The sequence below is a fragment of the Polypterus senegalus genome, chromosome 12, assembly GCF_016835505.1.
Source record: "Polypterus senegalus isolate Bchr_013 chromosome 12, ASM1683550v1, whole genome shotgun sequence".
In the NCBI taxonomy this organism is placed as follows: domain Eukaryota; kingdom Metazoa; phylum Chordata; class Cladistia; order Polypteriformes; family Polypteridae; genus Polypterus; species Polypterus senegalus.
The window spans coordinates 37973833-37993545 of record NC_053165.1 but is presented as its reverse complement, the minus strand read 5'-3'; the positions used below and the strand labels follow the sequence as shown (position 1 = coordinate 37993545).

Below are 19713 nucleotides of genomic sequence, written 5' to 3'. Positions count from 1 at the left end.
CTGGACCTTTTCTAGCACTGCTATGTCCTTTTTGTAGCCTGGAGACCAAAACTGCACACAGTACTCAAGATGAGGCCTCACCAGTGGATTATAAAGGCTGAACATAACCTCCTTGGACTTGTACTCCACACACCGTGCCATATAACCTAACATTCTGTTAGTCTTCTTAATGGCTTCTGAATACTGTCTGGAAGTCGATAGTTTAGAGTCCACTATGACTCCTAAATCCTTATCATAAGGTGTATTCTCGATTTTCCCACCGCCCATTGCGTATTCAAACCTAACATTTTTACTTCCTATGTGTAATACTTTACATTTACTGACATTAAATTTCATTTGCCACAAATTTCCCCAAGCCTGTATGCTATCCAAGTCCTTCTGTACTAATATAATGGATTCCAAATTATCTTCTAATCCACCTATCTTGGTATCATCTGCAAACTTAACCAGCTTATTACTTATATTCCTATTTAAATCATTTATATATATTAAAAATAGCAGTGGCCCTAGCACTGACTCCTGTGGAACACTACTCTTAACATTCTGATGAGGTTCCTCGCACCATCACCCTCTGCTTCCTGTGTCTGAGCCAAATCTGCACCCATCTAAAAACATCACCCTGAATTCCCACTTCTTTTATTTGATACCCAACCTCTCATGGGGCACCATGATAAATAATATCTTCATAAATAATATCATATGCTCCACTTTGATCGTATCCTTTTGTTGCCTCCTCATAAAATTCCAACTCCGCCATTTGGAAAAACGCCGGTCCCAAGCCCGAATAAAGAAGGAGGGTTGGGCACCGGGCTAGCAACCCTGCCCCGTAAAAAAACATTTTGCTACGGAAACAACAAGCAGAAACCAAAGAAATCAAGAATCTCAGCTGGGACGCTCCGATTCTGCATGGATGACAACGATGGAGAAAAGCCAGCAGGTTGTCCAGAGTCTGATGAGAAGAGGAATCGTCTCAGCCTCATCAATGACAAAATTCGCAACTTGGAATGTTCATACATTGTACGAATGTGGCAAATTGGGACAACTGCTTTGTGAGTTCGACAACTATGGTCTGGACATTTTAGGCATAAGCGAGATGCGATGGACAGGAAGTGGACGATTGGCCAGCAAGGGGAAGACCATCCTATACTCCGGCCATATTGAGCAGCATGCGGCTGGCGTTGGGCTCATCCTGACCCAGCTGGCTGCACAAGCGCTGCTAGGATGGAAGCCAATTAATGAACGAATCATCACTGCTCGGTTCCAATCGTGGCACTCGAAGACAACCATGGTCCAAGGTGGTAGCTTATTTTAAGTGTCTATCATTCTTTGTGTAAAGAAAAAACCATGGTCCACCAATCAAGGATGCGAGCGACGACGAGAATGATGCTTTCTACGAACTACTGCACGATACACTCAATGGCATTCTGCAGCACGACGTCCTTATTGTGATGGGAGAGCTCAATGTCCAGATCAGCGATGACCGGCGAGGATGGGAACATGCGGTCAGTCCGCATGGATCGGTGGTAGACACCAACGACAACGGAGATCACCTGTTGTCCATTTGCAGCCTCCTCTATATCACCATCAGGAACACGTATTTTGCCCATAAGACCATTCACAAGAAGACTTGGCGCTCACCTGACAGAAACAACAGCAATGAAATCGATTATATCTGCATTGGGAAAAGGTGGAGATAATCACTCCGGGACGTGAGGGTGTATCGTGGCGCCGATATTGGATCAGACCACCATCTCCTAGTTGCCGCAGTTCGGTTTAAACTGAAGAAGACATCGGCACAGAAACCCACCCGACTGTTGTGGACGAAGTTTTCAGACCAGACAGCAGGTGAAACAATAAAGCACTTTATTATTTATTAGTTAGGTGCACAGTGAGAACAGTTTCAGAAAAGCAGACAATCAATACATAAAAGTGTCAGGGCTCTTCTGAACCCCGTCTGTTAGGTGGGGTCCAGTTTTATACCCCTAGAATGCGTGAGTTACTATCATTATAAAATGCAACAGTCAACAAATTTATTATACACAATCCTTGTGCCCCTTACAAAACCTGATTTCTTGGCTCCTTTTGTTATGGCGTTCAGATGTAAGCTAAGGAACAAAATGATAAGGCAGCCTCATGTGTGGAAGGCATGGACCTTGAGTCCTTAGCACAAATATTTTTCTGTTAGCTAAAACAAAGCAGGCTTTTACAAGGTGGTGTGAAACTGACTTTTCAGACAAAGAATTAGTACAAGGGAACAAAGAAAACATTTGTCGTCCACATTCCCCCCTTTTTTAGCAAACAAAAATATGTGATCAGGGAAGAGTGGAGTGGGAAAATGTAGGAGAGGGGGTTGGAGTGGAGTGGGCGGAGGAGTGTGGGGAGGTTGTGTTGAGCTGAAACATTTTTTCTTTGTGTAAAAAGTAAGCTTTTGCCATAGAGGCTGTAAAATACTTGGATACGATGTATCTGATCAAAGGAACAATACAGCAAGCTACAAGCATGAGAACAATTAGAGCAACTGTAAGAGAGATGAGAACTGACTTAAGCCATTGGCCCCAGGACCCAAAAGTGGACATAAACCATTTGTCCCAAGGATTAGAAATGCCAGAATTAGTAGCTAGTTCATTAGAGAGAGCAGTCAAATCAGCTAAAGCACGGGTGATTGATCCATCAGGAGCTGTATTATTAGGGATATAGGTACAGCATGCATCACCAAACATAGCACAAACGCCTCCTTTCTCAGCCAAGAGCATATCTAAAGCCAATCGATTTTGCCAGGTCATGAGGGATGTTTTATCAAGTTGCTCATGGATTCCTTCAACAGCTTCTTTAGTAAAATTTAAAATCTTTGTTGATTGTAATAGAGATAATTAATCCAATCTACATTTTGTTTATAGTAACCTGAGGAAAAATAGACTCAAATCCGGCAGCAACTTGGTCCCTTGCCTTGAACTTATCAGGGACTCCACGAGGGACTCCAATGGAATCAAAATACACCCCAGGGCCATGTAGGGAAAACTGGGAAGGGTCCACAGAATGGGTTGACGATGTCGGCCAAATTTGGTCGACACATGGAAGGCAGTTAAAGGGAGAAGTCGGAAAGGCATAACAAGTTGTATTAAAGCACAAGTGCCAGTCCAGTCAGGTGGAAGGATGTCAAGCAATTTGGACCTACGGCACATCCACCAAATATCAGCGGAGTATTCTGAGTAATCAGAAAATTGATAATTTGGAAGCTAAAGAGGAAGAATTAACCGGAAAAGTTTGGAAACAAAAAGAGGATGGGATATTACCAACATTTGTGCCACGAGAGGAAGTAAGGTTTCTAAAAAACAGGTATAATTACCTTCATGAGGCTGGAACATCGGGGGAGTCATGGGAAGAGTAGGGGGAAAAAGAAGGGAAAGTGTAATGCAATTAGAGTCGATTGGAATAGAGGAAGAGATAAAAAGGGCAAGTAGGCAAGGAAGGCCAGTAGGATCAGATATGTTAGAAAGGGGAAAAGGGACAGTGGCCAAATGTGGCCTAGCTGTAGCACATGCATAGCAATCGATTGATTCACTTGTCTAGCCGAATATAATACCCATTGCAGCCACCGGTTCTGATCCCCATACCCAGTTTCAATCGAAAAAGTGGAAGAAAGGTGGAAATATTCATGACCTTGACAGGGGCAGGTTTGGACCAGGGGTAGGAGAGAGGGTGTGTGTGTGGGGAAATGGGAGGTGTTAGTAACAGGGTTCTCAACCTTAATTTGAAATCTCCCTAGAGGATCTATTCCAGATACATATGCCCCTAAAATATAGGTTCCTGAATCATGTAAAGAAGGGTTCTTCAGAGTAATGATCAAAGGGTTACAAAGGTATTCAGTACATGCATGAGGGGCATGTCCTTTTATAATAGAAAAACGATATTTCAGACCATACTTTTGGGCCTTATAGGGTTGATAACCCCAGTCATTAGTTCCAGTATTAGCAAAAACCCAGTCACAATGACTTCCGAATCCAGAGTTTGTAACAGTTACACACACATATTTGTCAGACCAGGTCCACTGGATTTGTCGATCAGTCCCACAGTCAATAATAGAACAGAAATCCACCTGAACTGATGTGGTGATTCCGAGGAAAAGTCAAGGTGACCAGAGCAGTCGACAAAGGGATGGAAAGACATAGTAGGACCACAATCATGGGTGCCATCTTTTGCAATGTGAGACGTGAATCCAAGCAGGCAGTCCCTCAACTTTAACAGCATGTGGTGTCGACAGCAGAACTTGGAACGGTCCTCTCCACGAGGGTGATGCCAATGTTTCCTTCAGTATCTCTACCAAAATCCAGGTTCCTAATGGAATCGGGAGTCCTTTAATGGAGGATTAGTTCTCCAGGCCTGCTTCACCTGCTCGTGGACTTCCTTCAGAGAAGCTCGGAGACCTGTAAGACTGGAAAGAAGATCATTGTCAACAGTGTGCAGTGTAACATTACCTATGACCATGCCGACTGGCATGGGCCGTCCGGTCAGAATTTCGAATGGCGACAGCCCTAACTGCCGATGTGTTCTTCCCCGCAATCCCATCAAGGCCAGGGGCAGAGCATCAGGCCAAGTTAAATTTGTTTGCTCACAGATTTTAGCCAATTTAGATTTCAAGGTGCCATTGCATCTTCTACTATACCCCACTCTGGGATGGTATTTGCAATAATGATGTACATTTATCTGAAGCCAAGTAGTCAATTCATCAATCACAGAATTTACAAAATGACTACCATTATCAGTCTGCAATTTCTGTGGTATTCCCCATCTTGGAATGATTTCCTTTATCAAAGCTTTTGCTACAGTTTTGGCATCTGCATGTTTGGAAGGGAAAGCTTCCACCCATCGGGAGAACACATCAACAATTACTAAACAGTATCGGTACCCTTTGATGGTGTTAATTCAATGAAGTCCATTTGAAGGTGTTGAATGGACCCATTGGGTTAGGTGTAACGGGGACTTACCTGAATACCCTTCCCTACATTAAATTTCTGACATACAGCACAGCGTTTACAGAATTGCTCTGCGTATGTAGAGAAGCCTACTGCTTCCCAATGTCTCTCAACTCTTGAACCATTGCATCCTTTCCAGCGTGATCCAGGCCATGTGCAAGTTTTGCCATACCTGGAAAAGAAGCTTTAGGAAGGAAAGGTTTATTAGTTTGTTTATGGGTCCAGATCTCGTTGACCAATGATCCGTCCTTGGACCAGGTTCATCTTTCTTTTTCTGAAGCTGAACTCTGTAATGAAATGACTAAATTACCGGAATCTCTGTCATCTGTCTGTTGGAATAAAGAGATTTGGGTATTAGTTAAGCAGCTTGTTTTGCAAAGTGATCAGCCAGTTTATTTCCTTTACTAATGGGATCTTGTTTTTCAGTATGGGCTTGGCATTTAACTATAGCCAATTTTGATGGCTTTGTTATAGCTTCTAAGAGGGATTCTATTAGTTTTTGATGCTGAATGGGCTTGCCAGTACTGGTCTTGAATCCCCTGAGTTTCCATAATGCCCCATGATCATGACAGACTCCAAAAGCATATCTAGAGTCAGTATAGATAGTTACAATTTTTCCCTCTGACAACTGACAAGCTCGGGTGAGAGCTATTAATTCAGCTGCCTGTGCACTTAAACTTGAAGAAATTCGGTTTGCTTCCAGCAGGTGGTCACCTTTGACCACTGCATAGCTGGTTGAAGGTGTTCCATTCTCCAATCGTAAAGAACATCCATCCACAAAAATTATCTCCCCTGTTCCTAAGGGTGTTTCCTGCAGGTCTGGTCTAGGTTTTATAACCTTAGTTATTTCGTCATGACAATTGTGGGGTTCCCCTTGATCTTCAGTTGGAAGTAACGTAGCTGGATTTAAGGTGGAGCACCTTTCTATGGTAACGTTTGACAAAGTACAGAGTACATTTTGGTAGTGTATTGCCCTAGCAGTAGTGAGATGTGAGGTTTTAGCCTGTACTAAAATGGAGTGTACGGCGTGAGGCACTTTTACCACTAGGGGGCTCATGAGCACTATATCTGTACTAGCTAGCACGGCCTCTGTTGTGGCTGCTACAGCTCTGAGACAGGTTGGAAGTCCCAGCCACTGGATCCAATTTTTTTGAAAAATAGGCTATTGGCCTTTGTTTTTCTCCATGGAGTTGTGTAAGAACTGCAGTCATATATCCCCTCTTTTCGTCCACGAACAAAGTGAATGGACGCCCATAATCAGGAAGGCCCAATGCTGGCGCCGAGAAGAGGGCGTGTTTTAAGTCACATAGAGCCTCCTCAGCTTGATCATTCCAGACCACCTGACCAGAAAGGGGGAGATCAGGAGTGTTCGCCAAAGTTGGCAAAGGTTGCGCTCTTTCACTGAAGTTTAAAATCCATTGCCGGCAGTATCCTAGAATGCCTAAAACAGACATGACCAGTTGCTTTGTAACGGGTCTAGGAAGAGTTTGAATGGTGTTTATACGGTCACTAGAGAGAGCTCTCATACAAGAAATGTCATACCTAAATATTTCACAGTTGTTTGAACTAACTGCAATTTTGCTTTAGAAACTTTGTGGCCATTTTCTGCTAAAAAGAATAACAATTGCTGAGTATCACGTGCACAATCTGCTTCCGTAGAACTACATAACATTATATCATCCACATACTGTATCAATACACTGTCTTTTTCCGGCCAAAAGCCTTCTAAATTTTGAGCAAGAGCTTGTCCAAATACAGAAGGGGCTTCAGTATATCCCTGAGGCATAACGGTCCATGTCCAACGGCGGTTTTGAAAGTAAAGGCAAACCAGAATTGAGAGTCGGGGTGAACAGGGACAGAAAAATAAGCATTTGCAAGGTCAATAACAGAGAAATAAAGGGCGGACGGGGGTATCGTAGAAAGAATAGTGGAAGGATTAGGAACAATAGGTGCCCTAGGAAAAACTGCAGAATTAACTTGTCGAAGATCTTGAACAAAACGCCATGAACCGTCAGCCTTTTTAACAGGTAAAATGGGGGAGTTGACTGGAGAATATTCAATTGAAATGATCGCTCCACGTTTCACGAGATCGGAATGCACGGCGGAGATGCCAGCCTCTGCGTCGGGAGACAGAGGATACTGGGCGATCGCGGGCGGAAGGATGATTTTGGATAAATCACCAGTGGCTCACAGTGCGCTATCCTTCCATAATCATTTTTCCCCTGGGACCACAGTGCATCGGGAAGTGAGGAAAGCCAAAAGGGGTATGAAGTCTGTAATGAAAATGCGGAAAGGGTGGGACGGCATAACGAACGGACAACCGGCAGGTCATCTTGGAGTAAAACCTTAGTTATCAAATGATCCGAAGTATCAAAAATACCCGGACCAACAGGCAGCCAGTCTGTCCTATTGAGACATTGTCACACCCATTCTCCAACCTCGACCCAGCGAATGGTGCTACATTTGGCTAAAGAAACATGGGGAACTGAACCTCCTAAATAGAAAATGCTTTGTGAATATGTGAGGTGCACCGGAGAAGCGGCTTGGGTGGATGTGAAAAACATGCAAGGGATATGAAGAGTCTCTGAGCTAGTGCTTGAAGAGAGAAAAGATTCTAACCAGGGTGTGTCCAATTCAGCAGGGAAATACTGGGCAGTGCAGTGAAGGTGTTGGGGACTTGCAAGTGGGGAGAAAGACAGGAAAGAAAGAGTGTAGGGCTTTAAGGAGAATGGCGTGTGAGGAGATGTTCAGGGTCCAGGCTGCAAAAGAGGGCTTAGTGTGGGGGAAGGTGTGGCACAGGAGTTTAGGAATAGAACAGTAAAACCCTTGTTCAGTTAGAGAAATAGAGAGGAAACTTAGTCATCAGATCCCTTCCTAACAGATTAACAGGGCAGAGCTGATTTAACAAAAACCTGTGCATCAAAGTGGACCCACTGGAATGGAGCTAAACCCGAAGAGGTTTAGACACCAGCAAAACATGTGGTTGTCCTGAAGCAGTAAGAACAGTCAATGTATCGTTCGAGGCAGGGACCCCCCTCAGCGAAAGAGTGGAACGTGTAGCTCTAGTATCAATGAGGAAAGCAGTTTCAGTGCCATTAACCAACAAAGTCAATAAAGGATCTGTGTCCGCATGGCGAGTGAGCAAAGGCAACTGAAGAGAGTGGCTGGGGGTCCCTGCGAATTCCTAGGACCAAGAAATATCCTCAGGTGCAGGTAAAGGAGGCGGGGGAGAAAGCTGATGTGGGCAATTGCGTCGGATGTGTCCTGTCTCACCGCACCTGTAACAAGCATAAGGTGTCGGTGCTTGATCTAAGGGGAGAGGCGGCTGAGCCGATGAAGAATTCGGATTAGGAAGGAAAAATCCACGACCTCTCCCCTGGCCTCGCCCCTGTCCTCGGAAAAGTCCACGTCCTCCACGTCCTCGGCCCCTGCCTGAGGCGGCTCAACCTGCATAATAATTCATTTGTGCCGCAATTAACTTAGTCTGAGCATCTGACTCTTTTTGCTTAGTTTGTCGTTCAGCATGTTCTTTTCTTTTAACTTCATCAAAGGTGGCATTTTCCCATCCAATACAGAAGATGCGTACCTTATTTTGGATATCACTTCTGAGTCCTGACACAAAAGGAGGAACTGCTGCCTTGACACGGTCATCTGGGCTTTCTAAACCAGAATGGTTTGTCATCAAATCCTGAATGCGGTGTGCCCATTCATCTACTGTCTCATCTTTCTTTTGTTTTGCAGCTGAAATAAGGGACCAGTCAGTGCCCTTTTTATATTTTGCAGCTATTGCAGTTTTCACGTGTTCCCATTGGGCAAGGAAAGGACCCTCATTATTCTGTCCACGAGGCAATGCCTCATTCCACTGCCACTGTACTCCATTATGCTGCCCATGATTGACAGTAGCCCAAGTAGTGCCCAACTTTCTGCGTAGCACTTGGGTCCACTCGGCTGCACTGGGTTTGTACATATTATCTAGCTCCTGCACCTGCTCCATAAACTTTGACCCACCGATTACCTTAGGATCAGGCAATTCGGACACTACGTCTTTCAGCTCTTGAATATCCCAGTTACGATGTATCATTACAGTAGTGGGGTTATCATTTCCTGGGGGTTGTGTGGGATCGTGTCGGGGGTTAGGGACCTCAATTAAAGGGCATGAAAATGTGGGTGCTAAAGGTTTAGGGGACCTAAATGGGGTAAGGTTTTCAGGGGACTTATCTCGGAAGGTCTTGCTTCTAGTACGTTATGAAATGGAAGGCTTTTTTTGTGAGTTAGAAGAGCCTCCCATAGCCCCTAACAAGTGGCCGTCAGTCTCATCATCAGGATCTGTAAGCGAGGAGGGGTTGCACTGATTTTGTTCATCAAAGAAATCATCAGTAGCTGGGGCATCGGTAATCACAGGAGACATTGGGGCAATGATTGCATGTGGCGGTGGAAGGGGTTGTGGGTGAAGTGTTGGGGAAGAGAGCATGGGATATGAAGGGTCTTTTTTATCACTCCTCTTCTTCCTTCCGTCAGACTGGGGTCCCAAATCAGCCTGCACTTTTTGTAAGGCTATAAGCAGCTCTTCTTTTTCCTTTCTATTCTTAAGTTCAGCAACTAAAAGCTCATTAAGTTTCTGTGCTGCTTCCAACGTACGGTCTTTAATAACCAATTCCCACCTGTCATACATATCCATCCAATACGGACCTCCATTACAACAACCCTGTGTATTTCTGCACAGTATTTTTCTAATTTCTTGTATCTCACTCATATCTCCAGTTCCTTCCACTGGCCATCTGCCTCCACTGTCTTTATTCCACTTCCTACATGCCTTTTTAAAATCTAATCCTGTCTTCTTTTCAATGAGCCTTCTAGGGGACCCGCCTTTCGATCCCGACAGCGCACTAGGAACCCGGCGTTCCTCCGAAAATAATCCTTCTATTGTTAGGGTTTTAGGACCATGGGGGGACTGTTTGACTGGCTTGCTGATTGTTTTTCCCATAGTGAGTGGCAGGATCTCAGCAGAAAGTGACTCAGCCCTCGATAAACCCCGTTCCACCCGCCGTCCGCTCCTATTCCCGGATTACAGCTTCAGGTGACTTCGTGTCCGTTATTTCGCATCAGCAGAATCCTACATCAATACACCCCGTGGAGTCCGGGATATGGAGGTTTTTACCCCGATCCCTTCATCAGACGGTTTGTATGCGTCAATCTGCCAGGGTATTGTCTCCGTCACCTTAGCAACCCGTTGAAACAAGAGTATGACCAGACAGCGGATGAAAAACTCGACCTCCCGTTTATTTAGACACACATTCTCTAAATACGCCCTTTCACCCCCGTTCCTCAAATTATTACAGGAGCGTGCCACTCGCCCCTTTTCTAATCCTTTCCACAGGGGTGACTAGCTAACATTCACACTGTGCCGTTTTCCGTAGGGTCCCAAAGCCACTTTCCGTGAGCCCCTAGAACCCTCCTATGTATTTTCCATACAGTATGCTTTCTTATTCTTTATTTTGCATATGCTTTTTATTCCTTTCGTATTATTTCCAGCACACCAGTCAAACTCAACTAAAAGGAATCCCCCGATATACTCACCGCGACGCCGTCCACCTGCCTGGAAATGCCCGTCAAGTCGTGCCTCGTCTCGGCTAGGAGGAGGTCAGGGACTCCCCACGCAGGAAACGCCCAAGGCAGGCCAATCCTACAGTTACCGAAGCTGGACCCGACCCCGCCGGAATCGGCTCCACCACGGTCCTCTGGACGATCCTGCACGAGGAGCCGTCTGCCGTCTCCTGCCCCACGTTGGGCACCAAAACTGTGGACGAAGTTTTCAGACCAGACAGCAGGTGAAACAATAAAGCACTTTATTATTTATTAGTTAGGTGCACAGTGAGAACATTTTCAGAAAAGCAGACAATCAATACATAAAAGTGTCAGGGCTCTTCTGAACCCCGTCTGTTAGGTGGGGTCCAGTTTTATACCCCTAGAATGCGTGAGTTACTATCATTATAAAATGCAACAGTCAACAAATTTATTATACACAATCCTTGTGCCCCTTACAAAACCTGATTTCTTGGCTCCTTTTGTTATGGCGTTCAGATATAAGCTAAGGAACAAAATGATAAGGCAGCCTCATGTGTGGAAGGCATGGACCTTGAGTCCTTAGCACAAATATTTTTCTGTTAGCTAAAACAAAGCAGGCTTTTACAAGGTGGTGTGAAACTGACTTTTCAGACAATGAATTAGTACAAGGGAACAAAGGAAACATTCATCGTCCACACTGTTCGCCATTGAGAAGTTCAAAGATCAAACTTCTAGCGACCTCTTCCAATTGGAACTGAGGAACCGATTCCAGTTGCTGCAAGATGATGTAGGCACTGACTTCGAGGGCCAATGGACACAGATTAGGGACGTAGTAATTGAAACCGCAGAGGATGTCATCAGACGCAGACGAGGGACACAACGCGAACGCTGGATTCGAGATCACATGTGGACGTTGATCGTCAAAAGAAGACAGGCGAAGCACCACTGCGACCAAGAGAAGACCGCCAGTGAGAAAGAAGTGACCGCCGTAAGATATCAAGATCTTGATCATCAAGTCAAGCAGGCCTGTCGAGCAGACAAGAAGACGTGGAAGTCGAAGATCATGACCATCAACCGAAAGACTAGCGCAGAAATCAAGATCGAGAATAAGCTGGTAGATGAGGTCAACCAGTTTACATACTTCGGGAGCATCGTGGCCAAGGACAGCGGTACGGACATGGACGTCAACTACAGAATTGGTAAGGCCTCAGCAGTCTTCCAATGCCTCCGCCAAATTTGGGCATCGGTCAGCACACCCATCAAGATACATTTCCTCAACACCATTGTTATTTCGACGGCCATCTATGCTAGCGAGATGTTAAAACATATGAAGCGGGTCGCCGGAAAGCTGAATACATTCCCACAATGCTTCCTGAGAAAAATTCTTCGAATCTCCTATCACGACCGCATCACAAACGATGAAGTTCTAAGAAGAGCAAACACTCGCCGACTGGAGGCAATTGCGGAAATGCACGGGAGGAACAAAGTCTAAGTAAGTCATAGAATTCCAGCATGTTCTTAAAACACGACCTCCCTCTTCTGAAACCATGCTGAACTGTTCAGAATAACTCCTGTCCTTACCAGGTGTTGTTCAATCTTATCCTTAATAATTCCTTCCATTAATTTACCTGTGATGCATGTTAAGCTTACTGGCTTATAGTTGCTTGGATCCGCCCTGACACCCTTTTTATATAATGGGATAATATTTGCCATTTTTCAGTGCTTCGGAATCTCTCCAGTGTACAGTGACTTCCTAAACATATGTGTCAAGGGTTTTTATATGAACTCAATGGCCTCCTTAAGAACTCAAGGATAAATATTATCTGGTCCTGGGGCCTCATGCATAACGCCGTGCGTAGAATTCGCACTATAACATGATGTAAGCACAAAAGCGGGAATGTGTTAAGCATCAAATAATCCACATGCTTAAATCTGGGCGTTCGCCAACTTCCACGTTCTTCCGCTATATAAATCCCGGTCAGTGTGAAAAGTAATGCACGTGCACGCGACTGCTGTCCAGCCCCGTCTCCTCCCAGAATCACGCCTCTTTGAATATGTAAATCAATATAAATAGTGCTTAAGCTCAGCGTTCTGTGAAAAGACAATGGCAAAAACTACGAGGAAAAATAGAAAAATTTCAACAATTTCAATACCAAGTGGAGGCAAAGAAAAACGTAATATTTGTTGGTTTAAACAGTCGTATAAACAACAAAAGGAAGTTGATCAAGTGACATAGCGTGTCAGAGAAACTCGAAAGCTCAAGTTCACAAAGTCACACAGTGCCCAAAATAAAAAAGAAGTTGTCAGATATCAAAGCCCACCTGTCTAAATGTCATACGAAAGCTTATTAGGGTAAAGAGAAAAAAAAATAGGCACACAGTGGGAAAAAAGCACGAAATGGCAACTTTAATCTCGAAATGTCCACTTTAATCACATAGTTTATTTTGTCATTAAAGTAGAACATCATAAACTTCATCTTAAAATCATTTAATTTACTAGTTTCTCAAATCCCATCGTAACTAAAGTAGTGTGTTAAATGCTTTGTTTTGTATTTGATCTTCTATGTGCTCTATGTGTGTGAATCACTATGTGCTTCTGGGTTTTCTCTTCCTCCGACAGGACACAGAATCCATTACATTTGTGATATTACAGCTCTCTGAATAATTAAAATACTGAAATGTATACATGATATCATTTTCATGGATAGGAGTTAAAGTATATTATTAAACATGGGAACACGATGGCGCAGTGATTGTTGCGCGACCTTTGATGAAATAATTTATTGCAGCAGTACTGTCTCTTTCAAACGTACTAACCCCCAATTCCTGTACTTACCTTTCTTTCTCCAAATACCCAATTGCCACACAATTAGCTCTGAAATAGACGTTAAGCCATCTGTAAGCTTATAACGTCGATTCTTTGAAACCTTTAAGGAACATTGAAATATCTTCGTAGTACTTGTTTAATTATTCCATCCTTCCATCCATCCAGGGTCGCACCAATCCCAGCAAGCATATACAGTAGCGCGAGGCAGGAACAATCAATGAACAGGGCGCCAGCTCATCGCTACTGCTTGTGGACGATTTTTCTTTCTATTCATTATTTCCCGGACAGAGTAGGAGTCTCACACCAGATAAAATTAATCAGTAATATACACTTTATTGCACCTAGACTAGAGAAGCCCTCGTACAGGAAATTCTTTGCTCTTTTATAGCTTACAGAGTTGAGCAAAATGATATAATTATTTCCAAAAATAGAGGCGGCGGTACATATTTCTTACTGCTGACAAAATAAAAAAGAAGAAGTTACCTTATTTGGAGCTTTAAAAACAGGAACTATAATAAAAAACTGGTTAAAGGGCAGATTCTGAGACAAACAGGAACTATAGTAACAGACTTGTTGCTGGCAGATTCCTTTGACCTGCTCACCCAGTACACTCTGTACCTCATACAAGGGTATACATAGAAATGTCACATACACATTTTGTAACTGCTACATGTCACAGGGACAAGCTGTATTTTTCCATTCCACACTCGACCCCTTTGAGCAGAAAAAGGAATCTGGCAGGTCAAACTTCGGAATCACTTTCAGGGGCCAGAAGAAGAACCTGTTCTTGACGTAGGAGGTAAGCTTTAGATAGAGCAGAATGGAACACACGAGCAATTAGACAGTGGACAAGAGGAAGTAAGCAGCAAGAGGCAAGAAGGAGTAGAACAACTCCAACAGCAAGGGAGACAAAAATAGATCTGAACCATTGCCCCCAGGAGCCGAACATAGAGGTGAACCAAGAATGGAGAAGGAGGGAAAAGACAGAAGAGAGGGAGCAGGAGGAATTGAGAAATGGAAGGAGTATTAAAAAAGGAAAGTAAGCAAGGAAGAGAGTTGGAGGAGTTATGGGACAAAGGGAAGGGGGTGGTTGCGAGATGGGGACGAGCAGTGGCACATTCATAGCAATCGGATTGATTGAGCTGACGAGCTGAATACAGGACCCATTGCAGCCAACGGTTCCGATCACCGTACCCAGTTTCAACCTCGAAGGTGGATTCTATGGAAAGAACGGACAGAGAGGAGAATGGAGAAGTAGTATTGGAAGAAGAAGAAGCATTAAAAGAAGAAGATGAAGAGGAAGAGGTAGGGGAAGTGGAATACACCTCAATCCTGAACTTTCCCAACAGATCTGTACCAGAGACATAGGCACCAAGAATTTAGATGCCAGAATCATGTAAAGAAGCATTCTTAATAGTAACTACTAAAAGATTGCATAAAATAGGATTATTGCCTTTACAGGTTTCAGCATACGGGTGTCCTTTTATAATTGAAAAATGAGTCTTTAGACCATGTTGCGTAGCTTGTCTAGGGTTATACCCCCAGTCCTGGTTTCCGGTGTTAGTGAACACGTCGCTCCATGAGCTACATTCTGGGACACAAACATATTTTTGTGAGGAAGTCCAATCACGTGGAGAACCAGTACAGGACGCAACAGAACAAAAGTCCAGGGTAAAAGAATGAGTAGTACCCTGAAGAACGCGGAATCCTTGTGGTTCTCGGGTGCGAACAGGGATAGATAGAACAAAACGGAAAAGGATCAAAAGACAGAGGAATGGTGCCATCTTTTACAATGAGATGCGTGGATCCAGGCAGGTAGTCCTTCAACTTTCACAGCGTGAGGGGTTGACAGAAGAACTTGGAACGGTCCTCGCCACCTGGGTTGGTGCCAGTGTTTCCTGCGGGTGTCACGAACCAGGATCCAGGTTCTTAATGGGATAGGCGAATCCTCAGAGGGAGGGTGGATCTCCAGGCTTGCTTCACTTGTTCATGGACCTCCTTCAGAGAGGCTCGGAGACCTGAAAGACTAGAGAGAAGATCATTGTCCACAGTATGTAGGTTCACATTCCCTATAACCATACCAACTGGCATGGATCTACCGGTAAGAATCTCAAACGGCGATAGCCCCAATTGTCAGTGTGTCCGCCCTCGTAGCCCCATCAGTGCCAGTGGAAGGGCATCAGGCCAGGAAAGATTTGTCTGCTCACAAATGTTTGCTAATTTTGACTTCAAAGTGCCATTGCATCTTTCAACTATACCTCCACTCTGTGGGTGATACATACAGTAGTGGTGAACATTAATTTGGAGCCATGTGGTTAGTTCATTTATGACTGAATTCACAAAATGAGTCCCATTATCAGTCTGCAGTTTCTGAGGTATACCCCATTGTGGGATAATTTCCTTTATTAACGCTTTAGCCACAGTTTTGGCATCATTATGCTTAGAAGGGAATGCTTCTACCCATCGGGAGAACACATCGACAATTACTAAACAGTACCGATATCCCCTTGACGGCGTTAATTCGATGAAATCCATTTGGAGATGCTCAAATGGTCCCATTGGATTCGGGGTAACGGCGGGACTTACCTGCGTGCCTTTTCCCACATTAAACCTTTGGCACAGCGCACATCTCTTACAGAATTGATCTGCATAACTAGAAAACCCTACTGCTTCCCAATGCTTCTCAACATCCTGAATCATAGCATCTCTTCCCGCATGGTCCAGTCCATGAGCTATTTTCGCCATTCCTGGAAAGGAAGCTTTCGGAAGAAAAGGCTTATTAGTCTGACGGTGGGTCCAAACACCTTCAATCAAGGAGCCTTCCTTGGACCATTTCTTCTTCTCAAGATCCGTTGCCGAGCTCTGTAAAGAAATCATCTGGTTATCTAGAACCGACTCCGAACTCTGTTGGAAAAGAGAAACTGGAACATTATTATGAGCAGCTCTTTTAGCAAAGTAATCAGCCAATTCATTTCCTTTACTAACAGGATCCTGTTTGCCAGTGTGTGCCTGGCACTTTACAATAGCCAATTTAGATGGTTTAGTTATGGCATCCAACAGAGATTCAATTAACTTCTGATGTTGAATGGGCTTGCCAGTACTGGTCTTAAAACCCCTTAATTTCCATAATGCCCCGTGATCATGGCAGACTCCAAAAGCATAGCGAGAGTCTGTGTAAATAGTTATGTCTTTTCCTTCTGACAGCTGACATGCTCAAGTTAGGGCTATTAGTTCAGCTGCTTGTGCACTGAGGCTAGAGGTAATTCGGTTAGCTTCCAGTAGGTGGTCCCCTTGGACCACAGCATAACTGGTCGACGGAGCTCCATTTTCTAATCTTAACGAAGTCATCTACAAATATGATTTCACCTGTTTCTAATGGAGTTTCCTGCAAATCAAATCGCGGCTTAACTTCTCGAGCAATCACTTCCTGACAATCATGCGGTTCTCCCTCCTCATTTGTCGGGAGTAGAGTAGCCGGATTGAGGGTAGAACACCTTTCAATTGTGACATTTGAGAGAGTGTAAAGAACGTTCTGATAATGGATGGCTCTTGCTGTGGTTAGATGAGAAGTTTTTGCTTGTACTAAAATGGAATGAACTGCATGCGGAACTTTAACTGTCAGTGGACTCATGAGTACTATATCGGTGCTAGCTAAGACTGCTTCTGTGGCAGCAGCAACTGCTCTTAGACAGGGAGAAAGAGCAGCTGCAACTGGGTCTAATTTTTTCGAAAAATATGCAACAGGCCTTTGTTTGTCTCCATGTATTTGAGTCAACACGGCATTCATATATCCCCCCTTTTCGTCCACAAACAATGTGAATGGACGAGAATAATCAGGTAAACCGAGGGCGGGGGCAGAAAGGAGGGCAGTCTTTAGGTCAGAAAATGCGGTCTCAGCATCAGGAGTCCAGGGAACGTGGCCAGATAAGGGAAGGCCGGGAGTGTTGGCCAGATCTTGCAGTGGCTGAGCACGTGCCGAAAAGTTAAGGATCCATTGTCGACAATATCCAAGAATGCCTAGGACAGACATAACCTGTTGTTTAGTGACCGGTCTAGGAAGATTCTGAATGGTTGTAATGCGACTAGTGGAGAGAGCTCTTGTGCCATTAGTAATGTCATGACCTACATATTTAACAGTTGTTTGTACCAATTGTAATTTAGCTTTGGACACTTTATGGCCATTTTCAGCCAAGAAAAGAAGTAATTTCTTTGTGTCCGTTTCACATGATTCCTGCGAATCACTGCAGAGCATGATATCATCAACATATTGAATTAACGTGGAACCACGGTCTGGCCAAAAACCCTCAAGATTTTGAGCAAGCGCTTGTCCATACACACAAGGAGACTCAGTGTAGCCCTGAGGCATAACAGTCCAAGTCCAATGGCGGTTTTGAAAAGTAAAAGCACGGAAGGAGGATTTTGGGTAGATCACCAGAGGTTCACAATGGGCTATTCTGCCAAAATCGTTTTTATCCTGAGACCATAGGCAGGATGGGATATCTGCGAGCCAAGGCAATGGAGGAAATGTAACTTGTAAGGGAAAAACAGAACATGACGGAGAAGGTGTGCAGAGACTACGATTGACTAAAAAATCAGTTTGGAGAACAACCTTTGTAATTAAATGGTCAGAGGTGTCGAAGACACCAGGGGCATATTGCCAATCTGTCCGGTCAAGACAGTGTTGAACCCAAGGTCCAATTTGCACCCACTGCGTGTCATGCGATTTGGCAAGAGAAATATGAGGGACAGAGTCACCCAAATAGTAAATTTGCTGGGAAGGGGTGAGATGGACAGATGTAGCAGCTTTGGTGGAGGACAGGAATAAACAGGGAACAAGTATAATTTGCGGTGTGGGAGCTGAGGAAAGAAAAGATTCCAACCAAGGGGTATCAACTACAGCAGGGAAGTATTGGGCAGTACAGTGAAGGGTGTCAGGGACCTGGAGATGGGGAAACAAGCAGGAAGGGAACAGGGCAAAGAGGTTAACAGGGCAAAGTGAATTAAGGAGGAAACGGTGTAGTATGGATGGACCAGAAGGAGAATTTTGGACAGGGAGTGGGAGTGAAACTTTAAGGCAATGTGGTTGTCCAGAGGCTGTCAGAACAGTAATTGTGTCATCCGAGGCAGGGACCTTAGCCAGAGAAAGAGTAGAGCGCGTAGGCCAGTGTCAACTAGAAAAATAGTCTCTTGTCCATTAACATGCAGAGATAAAAGAGGATCATCCTCAGGATCCACAGTCAAGAAGGGAAACATGGAGTGGCTAGAGGTCCCTAAAAATTCCTAGGGCCATCCTTGGTTTCCGGGGAAACCGGGTGTAAATTCATCTCCGGGGGTAGTCAAAAGAGGCTTAATCTGACGATTTGGACAGTCTCGTTTAGAATGGCCTGTCTGACCACAATTATAGCAATAGTAAGGAGTGGGGAGCTGTTGTTGTTGAGAAGGGTCTTGCAAAGAGGTAAAACCACCTCGACCCCGGCCGCGTCCTCTTCCTCGGGAGCCTCCCCGGGCACCGCGTGGACCGGTGAAGCCTCCTCGTCCACCAGTGTAGTAATTTAATTGCGCAGCCAGCAACTTAGCCTGATTCTGTTCTTGCTTTTGTGAGGTCTGCCTTTCAGCATGTTCAGCATGTCGCTTGACCTCTTCAAAGGTAGCAGATTCCCAGCCAATACATGAGATACGGACTTTAGATTGAATGTCTGGAGACCGGAGACGAAAGGAGGCACGGCTGCACGACGTTGGTCCTCAGCCCGCTCTATGCCCGAATGGGTAGCCATCAAATCTCGAATCCTAAGCCCCCACTCATCCACAGTCTCATCTTTTTCGCTGTTTTGCAGCAGAAATCAAAGCCCAGTCAGTGCCCTTTTTGTACTTCTCCTCTAAGTTCGCTTTCAATAGACTCCACTGAGTTCGAAAATCTGCCTCTCCGTACTGACCATCTCCTCGATGTAAAATCTCACGCCAAGTCCACGGCTGTCCATTATTATCAGTGCCATGATTAACAGAAGCCCAAGTTGGGCCCAATTTCCGACGAAGGACCTGTGTCCATTCGGCAGCGTTTGGTTTATACATGCTGTCCAACTGTTCTAATTGTTCAATAAATTTCAGTCCCCCTCCTTTTTAGGGTCAACTAAGGAGCTGACCACCTCTTTTAGCTCACTTAAGTCCCAAATATGGGAAATGGAAATTGTCAAGGGATTCTGGTCACCAGTAGGTTGATTGGGATTATGCGGGGATTAGGGATCTGCATTAATGGGAAAGAAGTAGATGGAGGGAACTCGGGGTCAGGGGCAGTGGGGAAAGTGGAACAGAGGATTTAAACACATGGGGTCGGTCATCGTGTAAGGGATTG

The 19713-nt window shown here is 44.6% G+C and overlaps 1 pseudogene; it reads left to right on the top strand.

Moving 5' to 3' along the window:
- Positions 1-919: 919 nt before the first annotated feature.
- LOC120540470 lies at positions 920-12030 on the top strand (annotated as a pseudogene).
- Positions 12031-19713: the final 7683 nt, after the last annotated feature.